Here is a 10,463-nt window from a genome sequence, read left to right on the forward strand (position 1 = left end):
TCTTACGTTTTTCTTTTGTACAAAGAATCTGGAATAACTACACAGATATGGTACTCTTTGATAATCTAAAGTTTGTTGCTGCCATACAGAAAGCCAGAATGCCCTAGGAAACCTTCAAATATTTAACTTGGCCAGGAAGGCAAGTAGCTTCTGTGGAATATTATATTGTAAGGGAAGTCGCAGACTCCTATTTCAGTTTCCTTTATCATGTATTATTTCTCTAGCTAAAAAAAACTACAGTAGGTGCAAGCCATTTGTATAGTCTAAACATGTTTCTTAGAGAACATAAACCCTATACAGTATGTACCTTCTACTGTAAGTACAAGCACACAGCAATGCGTTTTCACTATGTAGCCTGGAAGGGTAGACTCTATTGGTTTACATGTTACTTCTGTGTCAATTCCATAGATTCTATACTGTACAATCTATTACACTTAAAGAGTTCAACCTATAATTTGGTTTCAAGGACTAAGTCTAGTACATTATTATGATTCATTAGCATGGTGAATGAGTGAAAGTGTATTGGTACTGTCCTCACTCAAACCTTAAAGAACAATCCAGATTAATGAATTTGTATCTGTAGTCCTATTTTCTGTACTTTCCATCATCCTCTGAGATTAGCTTTTTTTTTGCTCAGTACTATATCTTGTTTAGGTAACATGCCAAAGATTGCCATTATTTCTATTCCCATGGCAGCAGTAGGACAGCTTTCCATTGTTTTCTTTAATAATGATTAACAAAACTGTTTGTCTTCCTGGCTTCTTCACTTAACATAGTAAACCCTCGCTCATCTGAAAAAATAAAAAAATACATTCAGGTCAAACATCTCTATTTTATATTGTCTCCACAGAAGTAAAGATTTTTCACGATTTTAATAGGTTCTTAATTGCAGATGTGACTACCATGTTTGACGGATAGGGAATCTCACTAGTTTTTGTAGCAAGCCTCATGTTTATATTATTAATATTTAAATATAACAAAAAATGAGGAAAAAGGGAGGAGTTACAGAAAAGGTTGTACCCAAATCATGGTGGTGTATAAAGGAAGGTAGTGGTGTTGATCTGTACCTCTTATGTTGCTTTATTTGGATATAAGGACAGCAGAGGTTCTTAACCATGAACAAAGGTCTAATTGACACACAGGGATAGTATACACAAAACACGTGTGGAATTACAAAGGTAAATTGGTTGCAGAAATATTTATTAGCAGAGCAGAGTACACTGTGACCACAAGGAAGAAGGATTTACTAGGTTTTAAGTTCTTGATATAGTGGTCAGGATCCCCTCCAGTGTAAATCTCAGGGACAAACTTCTAGCCTGTTGGAATTTGGAGGCAGGTTATTTTAAGGCAGTTGTTGCTTTACAGTAGTATCTCCATGGAGTGATACAATGTCTATCCTATCAGCCTTGCATCAGGCCACTCCTCAAAAGATGTTAATGTTTATATTAAAATGTAATTAACACAGTGGAAGTAAGAGTTTGGTTAGTGTGGTTTGGCTGATAAAATATCTGCACACGTGGATCTGTGAATGCTTTCAACAGCGCTAGATACTCTGCCAAAGCTTAGGAAACAAGCAACAGCAAGCTATAATACACATCTTCAGACTATATGAGGGAATGCAAACATTCAACCAAGTGTAGTTTAATAAAATGTGGTCAAAACCAATAATTTTCCATCTCAGAAGGCGACTAAACATTTACTGTTATTCCTGCTTATAAAATAGTAGCAATTGAATCAATATGTGAAATGCCACTTATGGAATGTAGCATTTCCATGTATGAAATAGTATAGTTTTCAGTCTAAACCAGGTTATAGCAAGAGTTCTGTGCTGACATAGTCCGTATAATATGACTGAGCTGTTTAGTATTGTTAGAATGACTACAGAACCTGTAATAGACCAACTGCGTGTTCATTGATTTAGGGGCACATTTATCAAAGTACGATTGTTTCCGAATACAAAAAAATCGTATTTTTTCTAATTTATAGAACTGTGTGTATTTTCTGCATTTTTTTAGTTAATTTGCGCAACTTTTTCGTACTGTGTGACAAATTTAACGCAACAAAATCTCATTTGTCACAATGAGTACGAAATTTCCGGATTCATTAAAGCTTCATTATCATGGCTTCTTTTGGCCAGGTTGGAGCTGCAGAGTGCCACTGAGTCCTATGGGAGGCTTCCAAAAACATGCACAGAAGGATCAAAGTCAGAAAGGTTTTCCCTCCGTTTACGATCGTTCGAATACAAAATTTCGTGACTTTTGGATCGCCACTACATTTTATCATTTTGGATCCTATAATATATAAATATAGCATAAATATACACGTCTAAAATATAGGCAACTGTAAGTATTAAAGGAGAACTAAAACTTAACAGGAAGAAGGCTAGGAATGCTGCAAATTACTGTACGCTTTGAGATTCTCTTCCATCCCAAGGTGACTGTGGCCCTTTAGCAGTGAAGATTTGTGAATCTGAAGATGCTTGCAGGTCTTGATTCTCCTGATTCACACCCCATGCTCCGTGCTGCTTTCAATTTCCTGAGTTTAGAGATTGACCTGCAATATACTGTGTATATATAGAATATAAAATCATGATACAAAGCTGATCAATAATTAATTTAGATTCACATTGCATGGCAGGTCAGACACCAGTGCATTCTGCATCAGAATTTAATAATCAGCCCTGTAGCATCAACTTCTTTGACAGGTGAACCTTACTTTCTGCTTGCTGATTTATGACCCCTAAACTTAGCTTCTCAACAGCTGCTCAGAGCACACTGAGCATGTGCAGTGTCACTGACACTTGTAATACAATGCAAGCTGGTAACCCCAGGTTTCAAGAATGTTGTTGCTTTTTAGGCTAATATTAGGCTAATATTTAATATAGGCTAATATTTACTGGCTTGCCATAAAGAGCTATTTTGTCCTTATACTCATTATCTTAATTCACAATTTATTTGGCATTAAACCCTCCATAGACAAATGGTTTGATGTGTGATTTAAAGAAAGGGGTTATGATCTGTAACACTCTAAGGGCTCTGGCACACGGGGGAGATTAGTCGCCCGCGATAAAACTCCCTGTTCGCGGGCGACTAATCTCCCCGAGTTGCCTACCCCTGCCATCCCACCGGCGAACATGTAAGTCGCCGGCGGGATGGCAGACGCGACGGCGCGATTTCGCGCAAATCGCCGAAAAAGACTCGCGAGTCTTTTTCGGCGATTCCCTGAAATTGCCCCGCCGCGTCTGCCATCCCGCCGGCGACTTACATGTTCGCCGGTGGGATGGCAGGGGTAGGCAACTCGGGGAGATTAGTCGCCCGCGAACAGGGAGTTTTATCGCGGGCGACTAATCTCCCCCGTGTGCCAGAGCCCTAAGCTTTCGGGGGTAACATATCTTTAATAAGCATGGCAGACCTTGTTTTCATCTGTAATAATAAACAGGTTTGGTTAATTTGAGCTTGAGCTGTTTCCTGAGTCATCAGCAGCCTAGAGCTGTGAGTACCAACTCTAATAACATGATGCAGTGAGTTTGCAGGACCACCGGTGGCATTTGTAAAATGGGGAAGGATCATTCATTACTGCAGGTTGGATAGAACCAGAAAAATTGATAAGAGAAGAAAGCAGACAAATGAAATTGACATACAAACCACTTTCTATTCACAATCTTTATCTATATATGGCATACGATGATGTTTAACATTAATATACCCCTCTACTTGAAACAATTAATCAAATACAATTCTGATGAAAGCATTCCTTTGACATTTCCGTGGAGTTATTTTTGGAAGTAATCACCAATGTGGGAATGAATTGAATCAACACAAGTCCTCAGCTTCAGCCAGAAATCAAAATCACCCTGGCAATTAACTTTATGTTTAGTCTTGTCAATATAGAAGCATGGAGAAATGTGTTCTCCATCAATAGAATAATAGCAAAGGAAAAAAAATAGAAGATTAGGAAGAGAAGGCAGCTGATGTTTCAGAACTACTGCATTAATAAAAAAAAATCTATGAAAACCCCTCATATTTTTGGGTCGAAGCCTATAATAGCATGGCTGTATCTATATATAGGTACCTGAGGGCCTGTGCCTAGGGCAGCAGTCTTGGGGGGGTCATATTTGGGTGTCATATATATAATCAATAATTTGAAAAAAAAAACCCTTCCCAGCCACCAGATGCTTCCTGGCCCTAGGTTGCAATCACCGGTGCATGTGACGTCACTTCTGCAACTTCCAATGGTGGCACTGGACCTAAATTCAGCCCTACATTATGAGATCATTATGACATTGGAGAAACCTAATACATAGTAACATAGTAAGTTAGGTCAAAAAAAGATATACGTCCATCAAGTTCAACCATAATGCCTATATATAACCTGCCTAACTGCTAGTTGATCCAGAGGAAGGCAAAAAAAAAAACCCCATCTGAAGCCTCGCTAATTTCCCGCAGAGGGGGAAAAATTCCTTCCTGACTCCAATATGACACTCGGACCAGTCCCTTGGTCAACTTGTACTAAGAGCTATCTCCCATAACCCTGTATTCCCTCACTTGCTAAAAAGCCATCCAACCCCTTCTTAAAGCTATATAATGTATCAACCAGTACAACTGGTTTAGGGAGGGAATTCAACAACTTTCAACAACACAGCTTCACAGTAAAAAATCCTTACCGAATAATTAAATGGAACCTCCCTTCTTCTAAACAGAATGGGTGCCCTCATGTCCGTTGGAATGACCTACTGGTAAATAAAGCATTAACGAGATTATTATATGTTTCAATTATATATTTATGCATAGAGATCATGTCACCCCTTAAGCCCCTCTTACTATTCATTCCGCTATTTCCAGTTTTCTGGTGACATAAATAAATATCTGTAATCTCTGTATGCCATTGTAGCTCTATTTTTAAATTTACATGGTCATGTGATGGGTTTGTTTGATACTTAATTGGGAGGGAAGGGTTAATATGTTTTTGTGGTAATTGGGAATGATTAGTATGGGTATTAAAACCCCTCCCTAGTATGGACTGTTGATGCTTCTGAGGAAGTGGCGGGATGCCACGAAACACATAAAGTGTAGGTCCATTGGTAAGTACATGTGCCTTTTACTGCTGATGGAATAAAGACTGATTTTTTTCTTTCCATACCCTCTAGCAGCTTAGTTGCCCTTTTTTGGACCCTCTCTAATTCAATACCATTGAGAGAGTTACAAAAGAATAGAATAGAAACCTAATTCAGAAACCTAATTGAATTAACATACTAAAACCTAAACCAGGGTATTTTAGACTGTAAGGCCTGAGACTCAAATGCAGTTCTGTCGGAATGTAATAGACAGTGTATCTAAAGTGTCAATTTCCTAATTGTCTGCAATGGAACGTACTAGTACCCTCACAAGCCCTTTTTTCCAGAGAAAACAATCCTAACCCTGACAGTCTAACCTCATAGTTGAAATCTTCCATCCCCTTTACCAGTTTAGTTGCACGTCTCTGCACTCTCTCCAGCTCATTAATATCCTTCTTAAGGACTGGAGCCCAAAACTGCACTGCATACTCAAGGTGAGGCCTTACCAGGGACCTATAAAGGGGCAAAATTATGTTTTCATCCCTTGAGTCAATGCCCTTTTTTTATACAAGACAGAACTTTATTTGCTTTAGTAGCCACAGAATGACACTGCCTGGCATTAGACAACTTGTTATCTACGCAAACCCCAGATACTTCTCCATTAAGGAAACCCCCAACACACTACCATTCAGTGTATAACTTGCATTTATATTACTGCTACCAAAGAACATAACTTTGCACTTGTCAAAATTAAACCTCATTTTCCATTTTGCTGCCAGTTTTCCAATTTTTATCAAAGTGGCAGCATCCTGCATAACTTATAGTTTTGCACAATTTAGTGTCATCTACAAATTGGAAACAGTACTCTCTATGCCCTCCTCCACGTCATTAATAAACATGTTTAAAAGCAAATGACCAAGGACTGACCCCCGCGGTACTTCACAAACAACACCAATTAGAAACTGTTTCATTTACCACCACTCTTTGTAATCTATCCTTCAGCTAGTTCTCTATCCAATTACAAATATTATGTTCTGGCCAATATTCCTCAATTTTAACTTAACTTTCTGTGAGGTACAGTATCAAATGTTTTAGTAAAATCTAAGTAGATGACATCAACTGCCATTCCAGCATCGAGTTTCCTGCTCACCTCCTCATGCGACAGCGCAATTTCGGCAAATCGCCGAAGTTGCCTCGCGAGGCTGTTTCAGCAATTTGCCGAAATCGCACCGCTGTGTGTGCCATCCCACCGGCGACTTACACTTTCGCCGGTGGGATGGCAGGTGATGGCAACTCGGGGAGATTAGTCGCCCGCGAACAGGGAGTTTTGTCGCGGCCGACTAATCTCCCCGTGTGCCAGAGCCCTAAGTCTACTAAAAAATCAATAAAACATTAATTAAACCCAGTAGGAATATTTTGAATCCAGTAAGGATTAATTATACCTTAGTTGGGATCGAGTACAAGATACTGTTTTATTTTTACAGAGAGAAAGCAATCAATTTAAAAAATCTGAATTATTTGATTAAAATGGAGTCTATGGGAGACAGGCTTTCCATAATTCAGAGCTTTCTGGATATCGGGTTTCCGGATAAGGGATCCCATACCTGTACAAGGTACTGGTTTATTTTTACAGAGAAAAAGGAAATCATTCTTAAAAAATGTAATTGCTTGATTAAAATGGAGTCTATGGGATTTGGCCTTCTCATAGTTTGGAGCTTTCTGGATAACGGGTTTATAGATAATGGATCCCATACCTGTATATACAGTGGCTTGCAAAAGTATTCAGCCCCCTTGAACTTTTCCCCATTTTGTCACATTACAGCCACAAACATGAATCAATTTTATTGGAATTCCACGTGAAAGACCAATACAAAGTGGTGTACACGTGAGAAGTGGAACGAAAATCATACATGATTCCAAACATTTTTTACAAATAAATAACTGCAAAGTGGGGTGTGCGTAATTATTCAGCCCCCCAATACTTTGTAGAACCACCTTTTGCTGCAATTCCAGCTGCCAGTCTTTTAGGGTATGTCTCTACCAGCTTTGCACATCTAGAGACTGAAATCCTTGCCCATTCTTCTTTGCAAAACAGCTCCAGCTCAGTCAGATTAGATGGACAGCGTTTGTGAACAGCAGTTTTCAGATCTTGCCACAGATTCTCGATTGGATTTAGATCTGGACTTTGACTGGGCCATTCTAACACATGGATATGTTTTGTTTTAAACCATTCCATTGTTGCCCTGGCTTTATGTTTAGGGTCGTTGTCCTGCTGGAAGGTGAACCTCCGCCCCAGTCTCAAGTCTTTTGCAGACTCCAAGAGGTTTTCTTCCAAGATTGCCCTGTATTTGGCTTCATCTATCTTCCCATCAACTCTGACCAGCTTCCCTGTCCCTGCTGAAGAGAAGCCCCCCCAGAGCATGATGCTGCCACCACCATATTTGACAGTGGGGATGGTTTGTTCAGAGTGATGTGCAGTGTTAGTTTTCTGCCACACATAGCGTTTTGCATTTTGGCCAAAAAGTTCCATTTTGGTCTCATCTGACCAGAGCACCTTCTTCCACATGTTTGCTGTGTCCCCCACATGGCTTGTGGCAAACTGCAAACGGGACTTCTTATGGTTTTCTGTTAACAATGGCTTTCTTCTTGCCACTCTTCCATAAAGGCCAACTTTGTGCAGTGCACGACTAATAGTTGTCCTATGGACAGATTCCCCCACCTGAGCTGTAGATCTCTGCAGCTCCCCCAGAGTCACCAGGGCCTCTTGGCTGCATTTCTGATCAGCGCTCTCCTTGTTCGGCCTGTGAGTTTAGGTGGACGGCCTTGTCTTGGTAGGTTTACAGTTGTGCCATACTCCTTCCATTTCTGAATGATCACTTGAACAGTGCTCCGCGGGATGTTCAAGGCTTTGGAAATCTTTTTGTAGCCTAAGCCTGCTTTAAATTTCTCAATAACTTTATCCCTGACCTGTCTGGTGTGTTCTTTGGACTTCATGGGGTTGTTGCTCCCAATATTCTCTTAGACAACCTCTGAGGCCGTCACAGAGCAGCTGTATTTGTACTGACATTAGATTACACACAGGTGCACTCTATTTAGTCATTAGCACTCATCAGGCAATGTCTATGGGCAACTGACTGCACTCAGACCAAAGGGGGCTGAATAATTACACACACCCCACTTTGCAGTTATTTATTTGTAAAAAATGTTTGGAATCATGTATGATTTTCGTTCCACTTCTCACATGTACACCACTTTGTATTGGTCTTTCACATGGAATTCCAATAAAATTGATTCATGTTTGTGGCTGTAATGTGACAAAATGTGGAAAAGTTCAAGGGGGCCGAATACTTTTGCAAGCCACTGTATTTATTTGTGACCTCACAAGTAAGCCTTTTTATGCCAGCTCCTTATAAAGGAACCTTGCTATATTAAATTCAGTGGTCCCTGCTCCAAATATGTCTCACCATGATGTTGTTTCATTATATTTTTAACCTGGACTGTGCTGGCTAACTCTGCAGCAGATACCCACGCTACTATACTTATTGGCAGGCAAGCACAGCTATCTGGTGAACTTAACTAGTAAAGGAAGTTAGGATGCTCTTTCAAATAGATTATCCTTTACTAAGGTATAACTGAAGGATTGTATGCAATAAGGTTTCAGGAAGTGGACGGTTGAACATGTTGGACATACTGTATAGTCATTTTTTAAGCCTATTAACTATGCAACTCTGTAATATCTGTGTAAGGTTGCATTTGAGGACTTGCAGTTTCAACTTAAACAGCAGTTCCACTCTGCATATCTGCATATGCATACATACATATTAGCATTGATGTGCCTTTAAGCAGTCCTTTCCCAGGGCATGACAAATCGCTCTGGCAATTTTCTTTTTCTCAGTGTCAAAGTCCTGCATCTCCTTTGCTAAATTCCTCAACAGCTTTGCCTGAAAAGATTAAGGGCTGATATTTATAATGCTCCTTTCTAATTACCAAACCTGTTTGAACTCAAAAAAGGAATCTCTAGTAAAACATGTTTTAAAGGCTTCTTGGTATTTAACTGCATTAACTTTGCACAGGCATGAAAGCCTCATAAAACGAGCTATGGATCCCCTTCCCTTTTCCTGAAATGATTATAACAGAAAGAGAAGTCCTTTAAGTTTAAAGAAATATAGGCACACAAATCAGTAATTAAAGATATGACATTAATCTTGCGCAGCAGAATCTCCAGCACAGATAATGATGACCCACTTTATTTATCTGGGGGGTGGGATTTACAGATTTGATTGCATTTTGGTTCAAAAATGCTCAATCAATTCTATAAAAAATATTGCATGACGGCATTATGAATGCATATGTTTGCAAAAAAAAAGTAATCACAAAGCCCCATATAACATAAATACAGCTGAATTTCATTTTTGCAGCTTTTGGATTTTAGTTTCTGACCTGGCAAGTTTAGTGGGTAAGAATATGAGAAGCTAATGGGAGAATATGAACTGGTTAAAAAAGATTAGGAGACTATTTTTATGTATTTGAACAATTTACACTCCATGGGGAAATTTCCCCTGCAGTTATTACAAAATGGAAGGTATGAATGATAAATGTTAGCATAATGCTTTGCTGGGGGAAGATGAAGCCTTGAAGAAGTAAAAGAACTACATTTCCCAGCATTCTAATCTTGCCATTATATGTTTAACTACTGTGTTAGTACCATATAATAATAATAATAATTATTATTATTAATAACATGATTTATAAAGTGGCAACATTTTCCACAAGGCTGTACAATAAGTGGGTTTATACATTTTAACATACAGAATGACATACAAAGCAACCAATAACCGATACAAGCAGTATAGTATAGCAAGGACAGTTCTTCCTAAAAGAGCTTACAGTCTATAAGGAGCAGGGGTTGAGACACAGGTTGTGGGAATGGGCAAGATCAGAATTAGGCAAGGAGTTTGATGTAGTACATGATACTGCTTTTAGTAGCACCCTGGAGTTATGCTAAACTAAATGAGGATAAACTTCTCTAAATAAATGTACAAACCGGATTCCAAAAAAGTTATGACACTAAACAAATTGTGAATAAAAACTGAACGCAATGATGTGAAGGTGCCAACTTCTAATATTTTATTCAGAATAGAACATAAATCACGGAACAAAAGTTTAAACTGAGAAAAAGTACCATTTTAAGGGAAAAATATGTTGATTCAGAATTTCATGATGTCAACAAATCCCAAAAAAGTTGGGACAAGGCCATTTTCACCACTGTGTGGCATCTCCCCTTCTTCTTACAACACTCAACAGACGTCTGGGGACCGAGGAGACCAGTTTCTCAAGTTTAGGAATAGGAATGCTCTCCCATTCTTGTCTAATACAGGCCTCTAACTGTTCAATCATCTTGGGCCTTCTT

The sequence above is a fragment of the Xenopus tropicalis genome, chromosome 8 (assembly GCF_000004195.4).
Source record: "Xenopus tropicalis strain Nigerian chromosome 8, UCB_Xtro_10.0, whole genome shotgun sequence".
NCBI classification, from domain to species: Eukaryota; Metazoa; Chordata; class Amphibia; order Anura; family Pipidae; genus Xenopus; species Xenopus tropicalis.